The sequence below is a fragment of the Bombus pyrosoma genome, linkage group LG7, assembly GCF_014825855.1.
Source record: "Bombus pyrosoma isolate SC7728 linkage group LG7, ASM1482585v1, whole genome shotgun sequence".
In the NCBI taxonomy this organism is placed as follows: Eukaryota; Metazoa; Arthropoda; class Insecta; order Hymenoptera; family Apidae; genus Bombus; species Bombus pyrosoma.
This window is the reverse complement of record NC_057776.1, coordinates 18,627,121-18,652,468: the sequence shown is the minus strand read 5'-3', so window position 1 is coordinate 18,652,468 and position 25,348 is coordinate 18,627,121. Positions and strand designations below refer to the sequence as shown.

General features: G+C 36.4%; 1 protein-coding gene across 14 annotated transcripts in view; it reads left to right on the top strand.

Moving 5' to 3' along the window:
• Nucleotides 1-25,348, top strand: part of LOC122568968 (glutamate receptor ionotropic, NMDA 2B) — a 349,490-nt gene that overhangs the window by 66,170 nt on the left and 257,972 nt on the right. For all 14 annotated transcript variants that reach the window (XR_006317279.1, XR_006317280.1, XR_006317281.1 and 11 more), the window contains exon 2: nucleotides 19,005-19,103. The gene's annotated coding sequence lies outside the window, so the exon portion shown is untranslated. The remainder of the gene's footprint in view (nucleotides 1-19,004; nucleotides 19,104-25,348) is intronic.

Here is a 25,348-nt window from a genome sequence, read left to right as displayed (position 1 = left end):
TACTTCGTAACGTCATTAGACTCGTAACTCATAGCCAACGTAAGTGTGACAAGTCGCAAAATTCCAACGCTTTTAGTTCTTCCTTTCATCGAATTAACGTTTCTTTCCGTTTAATGCAACATTTAATGCACGATACTTCCTATTATGAAATAAGATAAAAGAAAGTTAAATAATAGTGATACACTTTTCATAAGAATGATATGCCGTTCGTATCATCTCAAAAGAAATTTATTCGTCTGAAATTAAATAACTACGGAGTAGCAATGTAGTCAGTTCTTGTTCTCACATCCATTAAGTACGAAGCACTCCTTATCTTTCTTTCCTTGGAAACAAGTAAGTCTTCTAATAGAAATTTCTACGTAAATGTTGCATTTACCATTCAAATTTTTACACAGAAATTTTTCATTTAAAGCGCTTCCTCAATGGAACCCACGTTTGCATTCTCTAAAGATAAATCCTTTCTTTTGATCCCATTCTTCGCTGTTACTGTTACGGGTTTCCTCTTTATCAGGTTAGTTTTGAGATCGTAGTCGAGCTAATCTCGGCCATTAAATAAATTGCTCTATGTTGTTATGCCTAACACGAATATGGAATTGTTTTCTTGGTTCGTTAAGAATTGACAACAAATCCCCAGTTTCTAGTTAAATGGCACGAAAACCACACACTATGGTTCTATACTGTTGCCGACTTTACAAAGTTCGGTCTCTGCACTACTCTTTCGACTTATACGCTCAATCGAGCTTATATCGACTTCCGTTGATTACACTCTGCCGTTATCGGTACATTAAGTTCAAAGTAATACAGGGATAATCATAAAACTCGTTATTGAACACGATTTCAAATCTTTTATGCCAGAATCGAGTAACATACGAGACGAAAAGAAGGGAAACTGTGTTGTAGTCGATTTCCAATATTTCAGAAACTCCATGAACTGGTTACCGTCACGTGTGATCTGACAGTGAACATTCTTCTTCGTCCTACATAGTTTCTTAATCTTTTTGAAGAATTTTAAACGTTCGTTGATTTTATAGTTCGAAGTTTAATTATTCTTCCATTAATCGTCCTTCGCGAATACCGGGCTCTTTATTTTTCTCGGCAATGCTTTCCCGGAGTTCTAATACGTGATGCGAAAATTTCAATTTCATATTGCACCACATGTAATACAATTCTCATGGTGATACATAATTTTATTCTGTTATTTCAATAAAAATATTTCTTAGCTCTTCAAGATATTTCTTGACTATCGATGTTGAGCATAATGGATCGTCTAGAACGAGTCGGCTCAGAGCATCAAATAATAGCTCAGCTTGAACGATAATTTCTCCCAGTTGATCCATTACCACGAGGTAATTGGAACTGCGTACGTTTCGCGAGATATACAGTTCCAAATTACGTCCAGAAGTTTGTTAACAGCGGTAAACGATTAATTAGTTCATACCGCCAATTAGGAAATATCGGATCGTGCCGACAGAATACTTTGAGCCACGAGCATGCTGTGAAAAATCTGCTCGTCGAATCATGTTGGCCAGACTAGTCGTGTTACCCAACTTGAGGTCCAAGTAAATGTAATGCATAGGACGATTCAATCCCCTTGGAATCACCACAGATTCTAAGCAGACTCTTAAGAAACCACATACACATACCGTGAGTTGTAACTTGAACTATTCCTAAATCAAGATCTAAATCCAGTAGCTTTACAAAGATAGATAACTTGGGGGAAATACAGATGCAGAGAGCTAGAAGGAAAGAAGAGTCTCAAACCCAAGGAAGAAAGTTAAAGCTAATTTATGGAAGCGAGTTAGGGAACTAAATAGTGAAATAGTAGACGCTGAGGACATGCAAATTAAGTGACAGGTTAGAGTAGTTAGGTTCAGCTTCAGGGCTATCGAATTTCTGTTAAACGCGAAGACCTGATAATACGTTGAAGTGAACAACGTTTGGTTGCGATACCATTATCCTGAGGTTTCAATATTTTTGTAATATTTTATTATCATCGTAGAATATAGAATTACTTGTATATTAAATATCAGGTTTAATAAGGAATTTCTAGTTTGAGACAGGAACACTGAGTGAGGGTTTATTGAAAAGCTATTTTTTATCCATGTTTCTCATAAGATATTCATAAAACTTATAGAATGTTTGACAATATATTAAAAATTGGAGTTATATATACGTTCAAATATGTAAAGTACAATCTAACAACTACTCTTAAAAAGAAAATTCTTTAAAAAGCATAGATTTATATTATTGATTTAAGTAGAACGTGCACCGGAAAGCCATTTATTATTATAAAATAGCCACGCGTAATACTCTTATAATAGGTAAATTATTATCGGGTTTTATAAGTGGAATCTGTCAGTCACCAGTCAAAGATTTATAATTACAGAGAAAGCGTATATAATATCTTCTAATAATGTTCAATTATTATTTAATCTTATAAGTAGAATATATCACTGGCCAAGATAGCTATAATTACAGAGGTAATTGTCGCTAATATCCGAATTATTATTTATAAGGGCAGTAAAATTTTACAATTTCTAGAAATTGAGGTGAACAATCGTTTCTTAAATGACTATACCGAAATTAGAACGTATCGTTCGTATAGTGTCCGTACTTTTTCCTGTTCAACTACCGGGATTATCCTATTCGGGGACGGCGATTTTAACAAATGCTAATTCATTCTCACGTTCGATCCGAATTAAATTTCCGCAAATATTTTCTCCTGGAATCCGTTCCGCTCTCGAATACTGTTTTACATTTTCATGGAATTACTTTAGGCGGTGACGTTTGCTAATTCGTTGTCGGTCCGGTCCTCTAATCAGATGAAATTTGTCACTGTTGACGGATAAACTAAACGTTTTGTTCGCTTCGTCTGCTAAATTGTTGAACGTTTATTAAGCAAAACATAGAACTCGTTACAGGCGGGTCCATTTCAGGAAACGACTTATTAAAATTGAAATCTGTGACAGGATATCTAAATCGAGTGCGTTAAAAGCTAAATCTGATAAATTAAAGGAAACATTAAATCGAACAATCAAGAGGGTAACGATCATTCGCACGTTAGATAGTCGCAGTTCTTACAGTCGTAAATTCTGAGAAACCTGACGATTGCGTTGCAGTGGGGGGAGGTATCGTTCATCGACACCTTGTCGCTCCATTTCTCGCTGTGAAACTTGTAAAAACTTTCCTTGGTTGCTCGTTATACTTTTTCTCGTTTCCTTCTGCACTTTTCCATTCCAGTCGTCGAAGAATCCGTCCAAGAACACGCAACATAAAATATACACATAAAATCAGAGTTCCCTTCAACATCACGAGCGAGATACTTTACCTACTTTTGTTTCAAAATTAAAATAAGGTAGACATCGAACGAAAGTAGTATCGAACGATAGTAAGCCAACAAGTAGCTTTCTTAGATAGTAGATAGTAAGTAGCTTTCTGACAAATACAATGAAATGACAATTACAACGACTCGTAATAGTCTCGAAACGTATCTCTTAAGAAAATAAGCGGAGTTGAGTCTTTGGTTTCTAAAGGGGAAGCACGTCTCTATGGCCACGTGACTGTTTCACACAAGTTTCACGGTCTCGTGAATATGGAACTCGCGAACCCTTAATTTTCAGGATCCTCGATGTGACTCTCATAGTCTCGATTATACGGACGCCGGTTCTTAGGTCTCGTGACTAGGGTACATCTCATGACCCAAGTATTCTAGAGATGGAGATTTCTCGATCTCACGACTACGTAGACGTAGTGAACCTTATAGCCTTTGAAATATGGATATTGTATAGCCTCGACATTTCGATGATTGATTGGTCGACCACATCTTGAAACATCCACTTAAACGCGATATCCATATGAAACGCTTTTCGTAATCCTTCGACTTCTAAAATGCTCAAGATGAATCTCACGAGTGCTGGTTCGATTATCGGATTCGCTGGTTTTAGGACTCGTGATTAGCTAGACTATGTAAAAATCGAGATCTCTTGATCCCATAATTGGATACAGCGAACTTTATTGCCCGTAGGACATGGATTTCCGGGATAGATCTTAGAAGCTTCCGTTCTATTGAGGTTTCTCGAGCTCTGGATTAACTAGGATGTATCTGGCAACTTCGCGGATACAGAAGTCAATGCTCTTCGTCGTTGTCGCTTTTCCAGATAGATTCAACGACCTCGGGTCATGTCTAGAGAAGTTCCCCGTGCTTTGAGTTGTCCAACGATGTCCCTCTATCTTGTAGTTTGTACGAATTTGTGTTTCTTGACTTCGAGGTGGCTTCTAATGTGCGTCACGAGACTGTAATCACGAATACCTTGATGTTTCGTTATTGCAACTTCTCAACTTGTGTTTCGTACCCTGCTGCTTTTTACTAGTTCAGTTCCTTAAATTATGTCTGACTAGGAATAATCTCAAGTCGATTTCGAATACAGATTTACTATCTAGGATACAGACTTTGAGATTTCGAATTCTCCTCGTTCGACTCAATTGATTTCATCATCTTATCTTAGTTCGTACCCAATTCTCATGTCTGATAGATAGTAAATATATTACAAATAACATAAAACAAATACCTGATTCTGTGTCATTTCCCTTAAGAATTTTTTAGCACTTTTTACTATATTCTATAATATGACATATATTATATTATAATTGTTGAGAATCGTGGATCTTAATTGCCGAAATAAAAGTAAAAGAACACTAAGGATACACTTGGAATTCATATTAAAATAGTTTTAGATTTATTTAATAACGATTTCCAGCATCTTCGTCGATGTACATTTGCACGCGTCTCAGCGCTTTCTTTGTCTCACCATCTTCCACACCACACTGACAACGGAACAGTTACATTCGTCTGTTTCTGGAGACGCCGCGCACACATATACTTCCACACATTCATATTCGCATACCTGCGTCACTACTACGCCGCTAATCTAGTCTAGCACACAAAATTATACATATCTCAAAAATAATATAATGTAAATTTTTTAATATTGTTTATCTAAAGAGCGACTAGGATTTCCTACAGCCTTACGATGCGCTCCTATAATTGTCAAGTTGATATAAAGTATCGTGTTATGCAGCATTGTTTGCATCTATGTACAGAGAGGATTCGGATTTTCGTTCCCCGTGCCACATATTTGAGCATCCAGTAAACTGCGAAGAAATATCTACAGCAGTCCTCGTACAATATTCGTCCGTATAATTAATAATGACGTATAAATTAATAATAACAATAATTAAGGGAAATGTGCGGCAGAAAGCAGACGAACTTGCCGCGTAATTAAGGTGCCATCTACATAATCGAAATTTATTTCTCCACGAAATATTGATCAAATTGAAGCCACTAGAGTTGACGTGTGAATTTACCATCTTCTATGCTCGCCGATGTTCATCGGTGAAAATTGGTTTGCGCCTTCTTTTTAAATAAAAACTCGTTAATAAATTCTAAATTGGATCGTGTAGAGTCGCTGGCTATAGAAAAGCTGTTCGAAGCTTTTGACATTTTTCATTTTTTTTTTTTTTTTTTTTCTAGTAAAATTCAATAGCATACGCGTACTCTATAACAGCAAAGCTTGTTAAATATTAAGATGCCATACACTGTATCGAAACAGCTGAAATACCTGAAACCTGATCATCTTACGAATATTTTGACGTTTTTTAATCTTAACGTTTACGATACATACGAATAAGCATAGGAAATTAAGTCAATCGTTTGCTTGACAAGTTGGACACTAATCGCAGACGCACAAATAGATAATAAGATTAACAAATTAATAAAAGGTGGGGCTATTCAGACTGTTTTATGGTAGATTCGCGTTAATAGTTTGTGTATCTTTCGATCTTGACAAATATTTTGAATCTTTGTTTTCAAACATCTTGAGTTCTCGTCTTCGAATCAAGATATTATATCTACGAATCGGATCACGTAACTTTCTATAATTAAAAATGCGAACGAAACAACTCAAGTAATATCAAGTAATCGAAACTGTGATCGTCGAATATATTTAAATTTCTATTATTTTTTCTTTTATCATTCTTTCCATTATTCAAGTAATATTTATTACTCGTATCACGATTTATACGGTTTGCCTACCAAAGTACATCATTGTTACGAGCGAATCTACTGCTTCGAAATATTTTGCGCGGATTTACAAATTTTTTTAGATAACTTTCACTCTGTTTTAAATTCACTCAGAAGGTATAACCGAGATTCGTTTTCTTCTCCTTGCAGCTTGGCAATCGCAAGTTGTAACAAAATACGAGAGCTTGAGTCTGCCACTGCATCGCGATGCAAATGTTACACGTCTCGAAAACGATCCGCGTTTCCTGGAATAAATTCAGATTGGAATGTGCATCGTTCCAACTGCTGTATACGTCCGGAGCTCGAGTCGAGTTTTTTCTTTACTGAAACTGTTACGGTTATACCGAAGTGCGGCTGTTCAAATGTATGTCGCACACACTGAAGATAAATTGAATTTGCACGGAGGTCGTTCCAGCAGCAGTGTGAAAATGAGAGTTTCCGTATGAAATTTCGCAAAAAATAACATAGCTCCGACAATGAGCATTAGAGGCGCGATAGAAAGGCGTTTGAGATTAAGTTTTTGGTAAACGCGATCGAATATTTTCTAAGAATCTGCAATCTTTGGTCCAATTGAACGAGAAATGCTGAAGTAAACAGAATACGTTTTACTGAGAATCTCCGGAGGAAGGTTTTAAGCTTCCGGAAAGAACAGTTCGAGGCGTGTTTAGGAGAATTCGTTTGTATTTTTACGTAGAATTTAAAATCGAAGCTATTTTTAAAGTAAGAAGATACGTAGCTTTTCCAAAAATTCCAAATTCCGAATGCCAAAAATGTGTATATCGAAGACTAGTCTGGTAATTCGTAATTATTTTAATTATTCTTTCTTTTACAAGAAGAAAAAAACATTTTTTCAAAGAAATTGAAGCAGAGAAAGCAGACTATTTGAACTAGGAAATACTGTCGAGATACCGCGACGAGGAACGTTAAATTCGAGGTACAGAATTGCTCGTCAAAATGTTTAACTTTCCGAACCTCTCGACTTTTTATCCAGTTTCACCTTACAGGCTTTTTAGTATCGTCGCCAATTTTTCTAAGTGCTTGCCACTTCTTTTCCTATCTCGAATATCGCCTCTCGTATCTATAAACTTATCCATATATCTACATCGGGTATTCTAAAATTACAATAGTTTTATCATTATGTCACAGAAAATTTTTGTAGTCTCCTCCGTCTGTTCGTTCTATTTTACAAAATTTACCTGACCCTCGATAGCTACCAAAATTCTACTAAATTCCTCGGTTACGTTTTACCGAATTCTTCGCACGATAGGATATTCAATAGCACGAAGTCCGCTAGCAAAATATTCAAAGATAATTTCCATCTTCTTTGGACTTGGAACTTTTCTATCGTTTTACCGTAGACTGTACTCAAAGCTTGATATCTTTTCTCTGTAAAACCGGTACTTTCTTGGAAACATATCTTTTACGCAGAAAAAGTTTCGAGACTCTAACGCCGTATTTCGCAGGAATATTTCATTTTGAATTATCTCTTTCTGTATAAAGTCGTACTCTATGAAAAGCTCGTGCCATTAATAATAACTGACTCATGAAATTTTATCCTGGTACCAATTTTGTCGGAAATAGTTTCAATTTAATAGGTTTACATGAATTGAAATTAACTGAAATGAAATGCGTTATGGTAAATCCATGTAAACGGACGATATATTAGCAGACCATATAGCTGCATGAAATTTCTTGTATAAATGGTCGAGCTGTTGGCCCATTTAATTCGAAATGATCCGATAATACCTGACTGCGTAAGTAGAATAGCGCCTTATATAACCAGACGCGTTGAATGCCTTCATAGCACAGCCCAGCAAATAGGATACTGAGATATATGTCAACAGATCGCTATTGAAAGCAATTTTGACAATACGTTGGTATTCGAATCTTGATTCAAATGTATCTTTAACTCTTTCACAGTGCAAGAAAATGATATACAATTTACAACGGACGTTTGATAAAATAATTATTTCTTTATCGTCAAGTTTTCTTATATTTGCCAGATACAAGAAATGTATATCTTCTGTATTTCATATAGCGTATCGATCGATTTTAAGAATAACATTATCAAACTTTTGTTATAAATTATATTATAAATTTAACAGTATTATATATATATATCAAACCTCTTCTTACAGCTTCCGAAAATTTCTCCTGCACTACACCGTATTAAAAGATCAAATATAGCAAAGTGCATATAATGTAATAAACGTGTAATAAATGGGACGTATTTGGATTATTCTATCAATCTGAAATGGTATCGAAAGTATAAAGTACAAATTTTATTCGATGCTATAAAATGAATATTTCATTCTACGTACGGTAGACACGTAATTTTCTATCGATGCGTAAAATATTAATAATTTTCGATACGTCTGTTGGAAATCCTTCGCTTCGCAACGCAATCCGATGCGCAAATTGCATGGATTAGGGAATCGATTACACAGCCATTAGGCAATAATTTCCGCCAATTTTTAATCCGCTAACTGAGCCATTATACGCGTAACCAATTAAGTGCAGACCCAAATTATTAATAGAACTTTTGAATCACCTAACAGAGAAACTGCGAATTATTAAGTATACTGTGTTGTTGGTGTTTCTGTGGAACGTTAAAGGGCTGAGCTCGCGCGCTGTCTTGCTTGCCGCAGTAGGGTGAACGCTTAAAGGAAGTTCGCTGTATGTACACCTTGCACACCGAACGAGTCGAGCTTTCTGTAATCTGTATGGAAAGCAAGAGAACTTGCTACCTAACATTCTCCCCGTCAGTCGGCAGGGTTTATCGTTTAATGCAGAGTCTGCGTTAATGTGGACAAGGTCTTGACTGATTAATCCAAGATGCAGTCCTATCTCAGTTTCTCTCTATTGTAATAGCAATTTTCAAAGACCTGTGTCTCGAATATCGTTTCCCTGTTGGTCACATTCGTTTTCGGAGCCATTGCTCCGTAATGATTTCTTTGATAGCAATGAGTGACATTTGGAGACTTATCGCCTGTTTGCTAGGAGAGTGACACGACTACAGAAAGTAAATTCTTTAGTAAGTCGATTAATTACACGGGTATTCGGGAATGAAATGATTTTCTTCTTTCGCGGGTTAAGATAATATTCTTTAAGTTTCGATCGACTGTAACAAAATATTGTTTATTTCTATTCTTTAATATTAAAAATAGAAGTAAAAATTGTGACATTCTTCTTGTTGAATCGTATTACAATTCATATTATCACGGCCTTAGGGTCAATTTCGTAGAAATTCTAACAAAGTGACAATATACGTAATGAACAATTGCGAATGAAAACGCGTGGAAAATTTAAGGGCAATAAAAAAAATAATTGTACAAGATATAGTATTTGATTGGGAGACTGGTGTTTACCAATGAACCAATAATGAATAGATGTAATGGAACATTTGTTATTGGTTTTCTAATAAAATCGGTCGAAATCAGTGTCATCCTTCTTAGAGTTTATCGAAACCACGTTTGAAAGAGGTTACACGTTGTTTCTTCATGCAGTATTCAGAACATTCCACCAACGATTTAGAACTAGTTTAAGGGTAATGTTGGTTAATCTTCATTCCCGCGGTTACTGTATTATTTCTTCTCTAGAAAGAAGTATAGTGGCTATTTTGGTTTTAATTCGAGCTAGTTTTTTTTTTTTTTTTTAGAAATCTTTGAAAAAGGGTCTCTGTAAAACCTGAATTCCCCATAAGTAAAGAGAATTAAATAAATGAAGTATTCTTTTCGAATAGTTGTAGTTTCTGCTTCGCTTGCTTTGCACGCGATTAATCATAGAAATATCATCGAGCAGCATGTTGCAACGAATATACTAATTAATCTTCAAAAATGGAACGAACGTTTCAGTAAATTATTACACGGTAAATTAATTCAACAGGAGTGACGAGGGCTTGAACGCAAATGTTACAGCCTTCGAAATTTCCTTTGTTCGTTTTCGGTATATTATCGACGAAAATTAAATTCGCCTGTAAAACTTCACCAGCCGGAAAATTCGATTTTACCGAGACGTTCGATCAACGCGCCGCGCGAGACGCGTCTCTGGGTAAATAAGTCGCGAAATTGAAATCGAGACGAATTTGCGATCTGAATCTTGTGTTTGCATAGGAGAATGTTATTCCGTTAGGCAAGGATTCCTTTAATCGACGACGATTAGTTAGGGTCGATGGTGATCGAAGGTTCATCTGTTGGAAATTACATCCGATGATAGCGTCGATTTACACCTGAAAATTGTATTTCACCGCTATTTGCAAATACGAATTTATCTTATTCTCTGTGGAATCTTCAATTATTATTTCGTAATTGTTAATACATTTCCGATTTACGTCCTTCTTTATGAATATTCTGAATATTATTTTACTTTGCCGATGTTCCGACGATTGAAGTATAAAATAGTCGCGTTACTAATCGCATTAATTATCCATCGGGTGTAAAATTTAATAACAAGAAATTCGAAGTCGAACCAATTGAGGAGACAACTATATCGAAGAAGTATATCCAATTATCGCGACGCTTTATCCATTGTCGCTTGATTAAAGTCCTCAGAAAGCAGTGCAATTTTCCGATTCATTTAGTTCATCTTTCAAGAACGTATCAGTCCGTGCCTTACCTACAGTTTCAACGTTCGAACGATTTTACCAGCTCGGAATCATTCGTTTCTTTGCAGGATTGTTGCTCGGGAAACGTTTATCAGGCGAGAACGTAGGAAGGTGCAAGTTTGTTAGAAGGCGAACGACCTGAAGCTCTAGCTGATAAATAAATTTCCTCGAATTCCAACACTAGCGAGATGTTCTAACGAAGGCCTCATCTTTCCCAGGAATACCACGCGCTTAACATCCTTTCTTCGTTGCTTTTGTCCGTGGAATCGCATTCCCGTTGCTTCTTTCATTCCAACGATATCTCCTTTTTTCGCCGTTATTCCACCGCGCATCGCTAAGATCCATTGTGAAAGTGGCGAGTATTAAGGGGTCTTTCTCCGTTTCCTTACCTCGCGCTGCTTCGTTCTCATGTTCTACGTTCACCACTCCCCTTTTCGATTTCCAACGGATAACCATCCTGATCTTGTCTTCGTATCGTTATCGTGCACGTGCATTCGGAACATCACTTTCAACGCTGCTGATCCGTTTTTCCCTCCCGCGAGTATCCTCTCGTTGGCCGGAATGCTTATTCGATAATATCTCTTGCTGATAATTCAACAAATCGTAAATTAGCTTGCAAATGAAAGATTAAAGTACAAATTAGATATTTGATTGATCGATGGATAGATGCGTATTAATAATTTATACAAATTCGTATTTTTATAAACGTAAAAATCTGTTTTATATATTTTTGGGTATGAGGCGCGTTCTGTGTATCTTTGTATCTTGGAATTTATGGTATAATCATGAATCTATATAAAAAAATGGAGAATTTAGGTGGAACATTTTTTTATCTACCGAATACTATAGCAGCTACTGTATAATTTATTTGTACTGTATAACGCTGTACCGTATACTGTATAATAATTTGTACGTTGGATAATTTATATATTTTTGCATATTAGGTGTATCGTATGGCACGAATGTATAAAATCCAGTTGATTAAGTTAACTGTGGATCGAGAAATGGCGTGACAGCGTGAAAACGTTGAAGCTTTAGAAGCAAGAGTTACAGAGTGAAAAATAAACATAATATCAATATTGAAGTTTTGAAAGTAAAAACCAACTAGAGAACGGAGAATGGTATACCAGTGGCAATATTGAAGTTGCGAAAGTAAATTCCGAATAAAACAGCTTTGTAGTGCTTTTTATTTGCTTGTGTCTTCTGTAAATATAAAAACAGTTTCTACGATAAGTCTTGACAAATGGAGTATCGACACGAATTGCTTCGTGTTTCTTGTAACTTATTTGGTAATCGATCTCTATGTGGCTAATACAGGCAACAATATCATTGAAGCGGTATAATGCCACTTGGTAGACGCTGAAACTCAAAGGTTGAATGTTACAATTCTCTACAGAATTTCGATTTCACTGAAATTTTTGTCGCGTTTATATCTTCGAACGTAAGAACAATAGAAAGAAGACTCGAACTGGAAACGTAACACTCTCGCGTCGAATTCTATCGAAACGGATCGCAGAATCATTAAAAAAGAAGAGACGATAACGAGAGGCAAACGAGTGAGTAGAGTATTCACCTTTGTTGGGTACAGAATTAATTAAATTAATTTGCACGTCGGACAAGCTTCCAACCTCCAGTTTCAAATTCTCTCGTCCCGGCGTTCAATTTTAAACTACCGTACAACACCGTTCCCCCTTTTCTCCTCCGGTTGCATATAAAATTACGAGAAGAATGGGAATGCAATCTGAAAATCAGAGGGAACGTTTAATGAATTACGTGTTGCAGCGGTGATTACACGGTACGGATATCATCGCGTTCGTAAATTAAAGAATGAAATCGAATGACACGGACCGCTCGTCGAAAACCATAATTCATTTCAGCCCAGATATTTCAATTTAGGATTTCCGATTTAATCAATTTGATTCCGGCAGGTGAGAATTTTAATTAAGCGTTGGAGTACGTGAGAAGTGGATGGATAAACAGAATCTGAAGGCGACTGGCCAGGTCGGTGCGGGTACCTTGTTCGTTTAAATTCGGTTACATCGGTGCTTAACTAGAAACGCAAATAGAAACCGAGTATTCCACTGACCCAGTATCGACTGTTTCCATTTTTATTCGTCCCAGTTTCGCAACGGCGTCATTTATAAAATTCAATTGCATTTCGCGAAATTGTTCTAATAAAATTTACCAGCTGCTCGCCAAAGGTTCGATAGCTTTGCGAGAAGTTCCCTACAAATTACGAGCGAAAAGAACATTTTCTGTCGTGTTCGAAATTCTGCGCCTTGTTTACGCGAAGCTTGCTAGATCATTGAAATAGAAAGGAGAAGCTTGAAACGATCCCGAAAGCCCGCTCACGTATGCGGAATATTGCATGGTAAATGCGTCACGCAGGCCAACTTTATTGACGTTGACGTGAGAGGAAAGAACAAAAGCTACCATGGCGAAAGCAAAATGCTTCTTCAAGATGTAAACCATACGCAACAATGAAGCTGGTATCTGGTTTCGAAACGAACCTCTCAATTATAATGGACGATTCTCAAAATTACGTTGAAAATTCTCTGCGTGATTTTGCACGTAATTTTCATATCTGTTTCAATTATCTGAAAAAGATAGGATTTCGTGCACAACATTCGCGCTTTTGTAAGGTCGTTTACAAAGAAGAAGAATGGGCAGAATTTTCTTTCGTTAGAGGAAGAAAATATCGGAGAATAACGGAGAGAAACTTTTAATAGAAACAGCGAGCAAGCGATCGTGGTTGTAATTTCAGCTAATTTCGTGAAAATACGTAAAACAATACAGGGAATAAACTTTCATAAATGCTCGGAATGCAACAACGATGGATGATTAACGTTCGCCGGTGACGTCAACTCGGCTTTATCAATTAGTTTAACATTAATCGCTTTCGAAGCGTTCCACGCAATTTGCATTTGCCCCTTGTTGAAGTAATTATTTCAAGAAAAATTCTACACCTTTTTCCTTCGTATATCCGTGACCTGGAGACCGCTGTTACGAGGAGAATGGAATTTAGTGAAAAGAATTGAAAATAAGGAGAGGTCCATATTATCGTGCCCTTGAATATAAATTTTGTTTTTTGGGTTACAAGGTCTAGAAACAAAAGCGCTAGAGCTACACACCAAGGTTAACTTTTCGGTAATGTCCTTTGCTATAAATATACGAACGTGCTCCCCTATCATCCTTCTGCCATTGTATTGTAACGCTGAAAGAGTGAGGATTTGGATCAGCATACGCTATACCTGTACTTATACCAATATTTATTTCAATATATTTTTCTATTACAAATTCATCCACCCGTTCCTCTATCAGTCAATCTCAACACTCCTCGACGAAAAAATTTAAATATCCCTTACGTACATACAATTTCGGTTCATTCAATTTCAAATTTCGGCTTTAGGAAATTTCGATCTATTGCTGACGTTGGTTTCTCCATTGTCATATACATTTCGATTCCACTTCCAAGCATTTCTTGCCTGTCTAATGACGAGCCAACGAAGGATAAGTAAGAATTGAACGATAATTAGACACTTAATCATTGGCAACATTTGAGAAAAATCGCGCGCGTGAAATATTAGGTCGTCCGAAAAGTTTCTTTCGTTTCATAAGGTGATAATAGATGAACAACAATTTCTGTTTTATATTATTTTATTGAATTAAGTATGATCGATTTCGTTGTATTTCTATTATTACGTTCGTGCATAATTCAATAAACTGATATAAAACAAGAAAACATTGTGCGTCTATTATTTCCTTATAAAACGAAAGAAACTTTTCGGACAACCTGATACATGTTGCAGCACGCATAACATACAGATACGAGAACTATCTGCATTGATTTTACCAGTCTCCAGCTATGGTTTTGTTCTATCCATCCAATCGAACAGGCTTCTATTATTCTTGTCCTTTCAGGCACATTTTTATTCTATCATTTCGATTAGACGCGGTTCTGACACAGTTATCCGTCCACGCAAGATTTTATTCCGGTCATCTGCCCAAACACAGTCACATTTTTCTTGCCCGCTTACCTACAGTTTTATTCTGCTTGTCAAGTCAGGCACAGCTCCGGTGCACTCGTTCGTCCAAATGTTTCATTTCATTGTAATGGAAACCAACTTCCATCCCGTCCATTCAACGGTTTTAATTAAAGTTTCATTACAACCAGTCGTTTGTCACTCCAATCCTTGGAATAATAGAATATTTTCAACACGACCGAAGAGTTAAGCTTCGATATACAAGGAAATTTATTTCACTGAAACTCTTTCTCTTTTATTTCGCTGATCGTTAAGTGGCAGGTATTGCGCATTTATGGGAAATTTGGCAGTGTAAAATATCCAAAGTATAGCGCTTTCCGTTAAATTTGCCAAGTAAAACAATTTTTTACCGAGTTTTGCTTTCAGTATAGGAGACTCGCTGGTAGAAAATTGCACAGAATGCACGCAGTACGAAGAAACACGCAAGATGCTCAAAGTATAGCGCCTCCCATAATACTAAGCAATAATAATACTGTAGTATCGTGGACAAAAGGCCTGAGAGATATCGAGTAAACCATAAAGAATGTCGCGAGAGCCGAGGCGCCGTCGGGCCCATCAATGTGCCGTCGGTCCTTCGATCGAATAGTTTCGTAGAAAAACCCTACGTGACCTTGGCCACGAGCGGTTGCGGAACACGTGCGTGGTAGACCTAAGAAAAGACAAAGGGATTCTAGAACGGTCAGTGTCAGTGGAGAAGCCAGAGGGTGTGAATCGAGAAGTCAGAGAATGCGAGTTGCGTTGTCGAGATAGTGTTGCCATCGACGTCGACAGAGGGTGGTCCGCGTGAGAGAGAGAGAGAGAGAGAGAGAGAGAGATCGTTGGATCCGTTGTGACGAGAGTTGCGAATTGACTATTGAATTGTCTAGATTATGGTACGTTATTGTGATTAGTTCACGTTAAACAACCATCGTTCTTCTGTTTAATCAACATCTGTACAATCCATTCATTGTAAATAAATCATAATTAATATATTATATATTTACGATACTGCAATACTGATAATAGGTAAAACAATTTTGTACCGAGCTTCTGTTTCTTCAAGTATATTCTCAGAGATACGAAGTTGCATAAAAGTTCACAGTCTATCGACAGGACAGTGATTAAAAATCGGTGTCGCGGAATGCCGGCGATTGACAAAGTGAAGAGGACGAACAGCAAGGCGGGCCGCGAAAGTACGCGATTCCGTGTTGATTATGTCGGAATCCGGATGCGTTCTGTTCGGGGTAAAAACAAGAATCGGAAAAGGAGAATCGAAAGGGAACATCTGCAAGAGCAAGGAGTGGGATTCCATTTGTTGGTTTAGAGACTCTAAAAGGTCGTGCGCGGGTTCGGCCGAGCGGCCAAACGAATAAATGCCTAGGGGACAGTGGTCAGACGCTTCTGTCCAAGTTCCACGCGTTCCAGGAACTGATTATCAACTGCACTCTGGAGATAAATCAAGCTCCAAGGGCCCGACTTCCGAGAGACTTTATTCTTGCGATGCTTCGTTTTTGCTGATTCTCCGATTACTTGTCGATCGAAACAATTAAATTTCCCAACTGAACTGTTTACGTGGATTTCTCTTTTATTATTTCTCAGTGAAAAGAAGAATAAAATCACGAGGTTTATTACTGCCGATTCTCATTTTCATCTTTACGAGCTTTTCGTTTCCCTGTATTATGTTGGTATCGTCTATGGATATTGTAGTATCGTGGACAGATTGCCTAAGAAATATCGGGTGAGCCATAAACAATGTTGCGAGAAAGCCTAAGTGCCGACAGGCCGAAAAGGTCGGGAAACTTCAATGGGCCAAGCGGGCCATCAATGTGTCGTCGGTCCTTCGGTCGAATAGTTACGCGGAAAATGATTATGATCGCGGACGGTTGCGGAACACGTACGTGGTGGGGGGATGAAGGAAGGCAAAGGGACGCTTAAAGGGAGAAAGACGAATTAATCGGCAGTCGTTAACTAAGAGTCGAGTTGTGAGGAGTCGAGAGTTGAGTCGCCAAGTTGTCATGAGTTGTAAACTATTAGTTGTGAGTTGAGAATTATTTACTTAGTTAATTATCTATTTATATAACCATCGTTTCCTGTTTAATCCATTGCAAATAGATCCATCTATCAATAAACTCGTCATATAGGATAGAAATCATTGGAAATCCTAATTTCTAATATTTCTGAATAAATAGATCGTATAGTATATTACCAAGATTTTCAGACATTTTTCTTGATGCGTTAAGTTTTTTCTGCAATCTCGCTGTTCTCGTGGAATTGCTTTCGCGAACTCCAGTTCAACAAAGTCCAGATGCTGTTTGCAGGAGATTCACTCTTTTTCAATTTGAGATCACAGAGAATTACGACCATAGGACGATCGAAATTTTTCTACTGAATTTTGAGATATTATTGCTGATCGAGGTGGAAATTGTTCGTTCGCGTCTATTTGCATCAGTAATCGGATTTTTTCATAAATATTATTACTCACCGAAGTGTGAATTATTTCGTATTTATTTGTAACAGTAACTGGACTTTCGAATAAACGTTATTTACAACTTGTTACAACCTCCGATCGAGATTTTTTCGTCGATCTCCGTTTTATTATACATATATTTTGTTTCATCGACTTGAAAAATTGTAGAATGTGCCTCAAGTCACAACGGATTTATGCGTATACTGTACAGAAGATATTCTCCAGAGTTTCGTAGTTCTAGAGTTACAAAAATTTTCTTTATCGTAGTCTAAAAGTTCTGAAATAGAGAAGAACAAGGATCACAGTTCCCGTATTTCTTCGGACACGTTGTTCGTACTAAACAAGGTTGCTATTTCTAGGATATACTCGCTTTACCATAGAAGAAGTATACAATTTTTTACACCCTCTCGTAACTTTAAAATAAAAATAACTATCGTAACTAAAATCACAGACGAAGGACAGAGTGGATTTATCTTCCTCAGAGATCTGGTATGTTCGTGTTCCGAAATATTGACTATGCAGCAAGGTCTGTAATAAAATTAGTTTTAAAATTTTCTACTAATTTTATCCTTTTCGCTTCTACTTTTAATTTCATTTTTACATATATATGTATTTTATTAACTTTTGCCTACCGGCTATAAAGTGAGATTGATTTACATAGATTTCTCATTCACGCTCTCATTCAACCTCGATAATTTCATTACTGCATATTATAATGAAATTGTAAATTAATCATTATTGAAATATGATACAGAATTGAAGTTAAAATTCAATACGAAAAGCATTGTTCCCTTAGAATACCAATGCAAATATATAAAATAATTTAGGGATTTCTCAGAATTTTCTAGCTCCAGTTCTCTAGTTTTTCTCTGATTATCGTAATACTTCGCGATAATCGATACATTTTCTTAACTTCACGATATTATAGTAATACGTATTTAGAAATTCCGAGCACGTACTGTAAATGTATTTAAGAGGAAACTGAAAAATACCGTGACACTCTGATGACTGATAGTCCCAATTTCGAATTAAGCAAAAAGTGCTTCTTTCCTTTAAGAGTCGTAAAACAGGCACAGGATAGTGGGCCACGATTCCAGAGATCGATGGATCTCTTCGTGCACGCATTTTGGTGAGCATGCCAAGAGGAATAGGAAATCGAACTGTCATCACGCAGCCAGCGACCGTATTTTTACGTGTCCACAAAGAGCCAGTTCGATATTGCTACTTCAGAAATGATGGCCGCAGTTCCTTTCTCACGAAGGCGCGCCTTTCGTCGATAAATTGAGAATAATATATCGCGCGATATATTTTTTCTCGTATGAATAATTCGTCAGTTGGTTCGACGTCGTAAACGTGCGATCTGATGCACTTTGTTACCCCGACTTCTCGTTCGTAATATTTTTCATCTTCGAAGTTATGAAAAGAAAGTTCGATTAGTTCGATAGTCGGCAGACAATTACATACATCTTTATAACTCAAGTTATTTTTCACCGAATTGACCATCGGCTTCTCGCGAAGTTTACATATTATCTTTGACGTTGATTTATAGACAATAAAATATATCACAATAAATCAGCGCTGATATTAAATACGATACGATTTACTTTTTAAAAGAAGTAACGATATAAAAATGTAATAGCCACGTTTTATAAAGTATAGAATAAATTATTTCATTTTTCTATCAATATTAGATTTTAACAAGCAGTAAGATTAGTTTTACTTTACAATCAAAACTCGTTAATGTTTTTTAATGATATTTTGAATAATATCTTTCTTTTTCTATTGTTTTAATATTTATAAATTAACGTAAAATATGTTCCTTTATTTCGACAGAAAGTTGGTGCGCTTCATTGCCCGGCTACAAGTAGCATGACCCCGTTCGTGGTCAGGCACAAGTCAAATGGAAATTGCCCGGTTCTACACTGGCATCGAGTAAGTAGAATGCCGCTATAACGTATTAGACAAACTCATGCGGATTTATAATTGACTTGAGAACGTGTATGCTTGTTTTTAACCGAGTTTTTTTTTTAAACTGAAAGTAACATATTTTTCGTTTTAAAACTGACTGAAATTTGACGTAGAAACTTTAAACTAGCTTATTTATTTTTTATGAAAGTAACATGAGAAAATATGAAAGTAACATGAGAAAATATGAAAGTATACTATATTCTAAAATATTCAGAAAAATATACGAAGAAGGCTGGTTCGAATTCGGAAACCAGTTTATTTAAAATAAAACTTAGCTATTTTGAAAAAGCAGAAAGTAGCATGAAATAGCTATTTATATGTTTACAAAGGGAATACTATTTTATCGTAGCAACGAAGTATTCTTGCGTGGCCTGCGCTCATAAAACATGTCATTATTACAATAACTAATGGAAACGGTTAACAAAACAAAATCTTTTATCACGTTGTTTTAAAAATCGAAGAAACAAAAACAAAGGCGAACAGAATATCATTGAAAAGACAATTCGATTCTTTCACAAGTTACTGTAATACCAATCGTTTAAATGACAAAAAAAGAATTTTAAAAGCGAATTTTTCAATAATCAAACTGATTAGAAATAACAAAGAAAAAAAAAAGAAAAAAAAACAGGACATTAATCACGAGAGAATTCGATTTTCCATTGATACTACTGTCGATTGTTAGCCAAACAATACCATTTATTTTACGTGCTGTTAAAAATCGTCTGAAAATTCATCGACAAGCGAAATTGAGTACGAATGTTTACATCTGTACCTCCGCGCGAGTAATCATGCAAACACTCCAGGAATGAAGATCAGAATGGAAGGCAAATGTTTGAAGTCGTTATAACAGGTACGTGGGTGCTGCACGCCATTCGAAATTCTTCAATTTTGCAGCACGCGTGATTATTTTGCGCTTGTTGAATACACACAGGATGCGAGCGTCTTGCACGCCGTAAAATCCACACAACTGTTGAACAAAGTTTTCCTTCGTTGCACGATGTTTGCTCCACGCGGAATCGTGTATTCTGCACGAGAGAGTATCGACGACAAAGCAAGAAAAAAGTGAGCGGAAATGTTCGCCAAAGGAACTGTTAATAGCGGCAATTTTAGTTGAAACAACGTTGACATTTAGCTCGGCTTTGAGATTTTCCTTTTTTTTCTTCTTCTTTGTCGTGACGTTTGAACGGCTGTGATGTTGCGTAACGAATGTATTGTTCCTTTGGGTTTTTGCGAGTGCGTCACTTCTTTCATGCATTAACGACGAGAAAAAGACTCTTTTATCGACGAGACTAATTTCGGCCGGTTTTCAAACGAAAAATGTGCAACTTTCTTTAACGCGAAGATGATGTCCTTATACTTTGGACCTTGTCTTTTGAATAAACGTAAGAGGCAGAGAGACTGCGAGGAAAGGAACGAAAGAAGGAGACAAATTTAATAAAGTGTAAACGTGGAAGGCATTTTTAAATAAACGAGATATTTTATGTTTGATTTTAAAGTAAATTCAATTCGTATTCTGTCTGCAACGAAGAAACAGAAACGACCCGCTTTTCAATTTAAGTAGTTATTCAGTTGAGTAGTTAAATGGAAACGGTATAGAAGCTTCGATCATTGAAATGACATAGGATAATCCAAGGAAGAATATAAATTTGTTTCAAGTAAGAACACCGATTCCATATTTTAGTCAAGTCAAGTGCGTAGATCTTAGCGTCATGTTTTTGTTTCCTTTTTTCTTTTATGACATTTTCGCCGGGGTAAACTTTTGAGCGCCTGAGAATTTAGGTAAACCCGAAAGTTTCTGCGGGTCACAGAATTAGGGTCGACACTTCGCTCAAAGCCGTTCGACAAAATCTAAATTGCCCACGGCACGAAAAAGCTTTCTCTTTCGCTTATCTTTTGTTCTCTCTTTGGATATTTCTCTCCTACGTGGAATCCTTTGAGGTTACTCAGAAGGGAAAACTTTGTTAACAGGGATCGGCATTCAAATCTTTAGAAAAATGTCAGCACTTCGACAAGGTATCGAACATCACGAAATTTTATCTCTACTTTCATCCTCTTCGTCCCTACATTAAAATAACAATACATGTGTTTTTATCGTGAAATATGCAGGACAGATAATTTTCAGTTAAAGTATCAAGTGTTATCACGAAAAGATATAGAATAAACGCGTGATACGATTTCAAAAATTAATCAGATAATTTCATACGCTATATCGTATTTCAAACGTTATTTTCATTATCGCTATTGTATTACCGATGTTTACGTATGCGTATGAAAATTCAAGATACAATAATGTTCAGAATATTTATAATGTGCAAAAATATGTCCAAGTATGATATATTGCACGAATACCGCTATGCATATCGTTTATTTTACATGTTTTAAGCTAGAATATATGCAACTGACAGACGGGAAATATATTGTGGCGATCCGTCCATCTACTACCGATGAATCGTAACATGGTATGGTTAGAACACCAACTAAGCCGGCGAACAAAATTTCTTCCAAATCTTTCCAATTTTCGTTCCCGTGTTTCGACAGTCTAAGTATTTATATTTATATTTGGCACGAACGATATTATAATATTTAAGAGGAGAAATGAATCGTTCACAAATATATGAAACTGAACGAACATATGCAATTTAATTACTGTTTCAACTTATACTTTTAGGAGAATAAGTTTACAGATAAGAGATCCTGCCTGGCTGTTAACGATAAATAACATATTACAATTACAAACATCAGCTGTATCGACGAACAAATTTTCTTCCAAAATCTAATAATACTTAATCTTCGTTCGGACGTTTGCACGGTTCAAGTGTCCCTCTGGTACGATACCTATTTCGCTATCGCGAAATCGAAAAGCAGAGAGTGTCATTTCGATTCGTATTCGATGAATCTCGCGTCGTTCTATTTTGTTCTTGATCGAGAAACTCTCGATTGACTTTAGGAGCGGAATGAGGATCCACGGTGTCGTTCTTTTCGCGATTTATCTTATTTCATTCGTTCATCCTTCCCGGAAGTCGTTTCGGCTTTCAATTCTCTTTGCGCCTTTTTTCATCTTGTTCTACACCCTGTGATTCAGCTTTCTGTTCGCTGTGTTCTCAGATTTCTAAGCGAACGTCGAAACACACCGACTGTGAAAAACGTTGCTCTCGGTTATTGGGAGCCGAGGAAATTATTGATCTCGCGAGGAAATCGTTCCGCCATGGGAATACCAAAAAGTCGCGACGAAATTCCTGAAATTCTAGCCCCTTTGACATTTGTACCGAAATCGTATTCTCGTTTCGTTCTCGATAGGCATCGACTCTCGAATGGCTAACAATAGACGAATAAACGAAGCATGGGAGAGTTTTCAGATCCACTTTGTTTTTGTTCGGCAAGCAATATTTTCTGCACAAACGGTGAGAAGGTATTGGATCTGCTAAACATGGTGTTTGACGCTTTCCTTATGCTAGTTTCCAAACGAAGCATATTTATGTGTTAAAAATGGTAGATTTATATGAAAAAAATGACATTTTCATATTTGATCGTTCATACGATTGGTCCTAGATTGACAATGCAACGGTATTTATAATTAGCGGGGAGACAATTATTGCATAATTAATGCAATTGGGAATGTGTAAACAAGCGAATGATGTAGAATTTTTTGTACGTTATTGCGTTACTGTTGGAGCAATTTTATTTTGGTTAATATTAATTCATTGCAGGTATTGAACATGATAGGAATGTGTTTATTAAATAATTATAAACATCGTATATTATACTCATTTTACGGCAAATTTATAGCGACTGAATAGAAAGATGTATTTGTTAATTGTAAATATTCTATTAACAGTTGATAGCTTTTAAGATAAAAAAGCGTTTTTATATTTGTTAATTATAAATATTCCATTAAAAGTTGATAGCTTTTAAGATAAAAAAGCGTTTTTCCATAGACATTAGAAAATGTATTGTAAGCACAGTAATTACTGTGCGCAAGGAAAGTTCAAAAAGGATACATAAAGGAAGATAAATCTTCAAACTCGAGCGATGAGTTTAGTTAAATTTTTGTTCTCTTTACGGCGTCAATCAACGAGAACTTACGAGTATCGTTAAACAGTTTACTTTAAAAATGTAGCGTCTTTGGTTTTTTCGAAATTTCACTTTGCTGTCACACTTCTTCGTTACTCGAGCGACGAATTTTACAAATTTGATTCGTGATCGATTCAACTAATCAAGCAAATGTTACCGTAATTTTCGCCTAACGAATTTCTAAGTAGTTGAAGTTCCGCGAACGTTTGCCTTCGTTTCACGAACTACGGTTTCAATTCGACGAAAATCGCATTGATCTCGTTGGCGCATCAAATTTTCCCATATTTTCAACTTTGCGTCAAAGCTTCGACTCATGCCGTGATTGAATCAGACCTTTAGTTGATACTAAAATGATATCGAAATTTTAGTTCGCTCTAAATCTGTGTGAAAGCTGCTAAGCTACTTCTAAGATTTATCAAATCCCACGATGGTCTGGATTCTTGAAATTTCAAGAAATTTTAAGATATCAAGGGAATATATATAAAGCAAAAAGAATCGGTGCATTAAATTCTTTTCATATTTTCAACTTTGCGTCAAAGTTTCAATTGCCGTTAGAATTGAATCGGACCATCGGTTGCTACTGAAATTGTATCAAAACTTTGGCTCATTCTAAAGTCGTGTTATAGCTGTTATTTTTTTTTATTTCTATGAAATGTCGCGATAGCCTAAAGCTGCTGAAATTTCAAGACGGTGTAAGGGACTAAGGGATCGTAAAGAAATAAGAATTATATGAATTACAATTTCTGGAATAGCAGACAGTGATTTTCGTTTTCAACTTCATCTTCAGCAATTGTCCGATTAACATTGTGAGGCGACGCGAGATACGAAGTAACGCCGCCGGAAGCAGCACGAGGAGGAAATTATTCGAAGAACGAGCGAAAGTCGTTGCAGAGGACAATAGAAACGGGGTCGGAAGCTTTCTGCTGTACGATTGTAATTATATGAAGCCCAGGTTCCCCTGGGAAACGACAGAGCAAGGGCGTCACGCTACAAATGGTGTCGGATGTATTCTTGGCTGAAAGATGGAAAGGAACAAGGGGCGTGGAACAACAAATTCGCCTAGAACGTCTGCTTTCTGCCATGCGAACACAGTTTTCCGTTTGATGTTTGGAAACAGCGTGAAGATTCTCGGGTTGGTGCCAGAAACAATTAGCAAAAATAAGAAGCGGATTACTCAGCATGGATTAAAATTCGTTTATTTATATGAACGAAGAAATATATAGCGCACGTGCAGATATATGCAAACCTATAGATGGAAGAAAGTTAGAAATTGTTGGATGAAAAAATTCACTGTTAAATACAATATTAAATTTCAATCGCAAAGCTTGATTTCATTCCACTCCAATTTCTTGCGATTGCAATTAATTTTCTTAACTAATACGTCATATTTTGTATTTTTTTATGGAACACTGAATCACGATAGACCAGTCTCTATAATAAAATATCATTTGATCACGAGGCAATTGTTTCAGTTCAGTTGTCGATCTACTGCGCTACTTCAGCTTGTCGAGTGTACGACGAGTGTACTGCACTGCACATGCACTTTTTGAACGTACGCCTTTCTATTACTTCACCGTGTAATTCACGCTTGTGCATTTTTTGCCACTGTTGTTTATGTTTGACTTACGTTTTATTTTCTACGTGTTTTTCGTGAAGTTTGGAATGTATTATACAGCACGCGACATAAAATGTTACCACGCTTTAATTATACCGGAAGACCAAATTATACAAGCTGCTTCCACTGGGTTATAAAGTTACGATCCGCGATAATCTTATATCTATCTATATATATCACACACTCCTAAGAACGTCTCGTAGGTCTTAGAAGGAATATTCGACCGAAATTTTGGTTCCCGGCGATAGCTTAAAAGTTGAGAAACTCGAAGAAGAATTATAGAACTTTGGGGACTTGCGTGAAATGCTGGGAAGTCGACGCAAGACAAACAGTTGGTGCTGTGTTTATTATACAGTTGGGGTTCTGGGAAATTAAAAAAAAAAAAAGGAATCGAAAGAAAAAAGTCTTTATTATAAAAATGCGTATTGAGAATAATTAAAGAAAAATATTGGCACTATGCTAAACAAAAATATTTAAACCATAAACCATAAACACCGTAACCTTTTAATACACGAACATATCT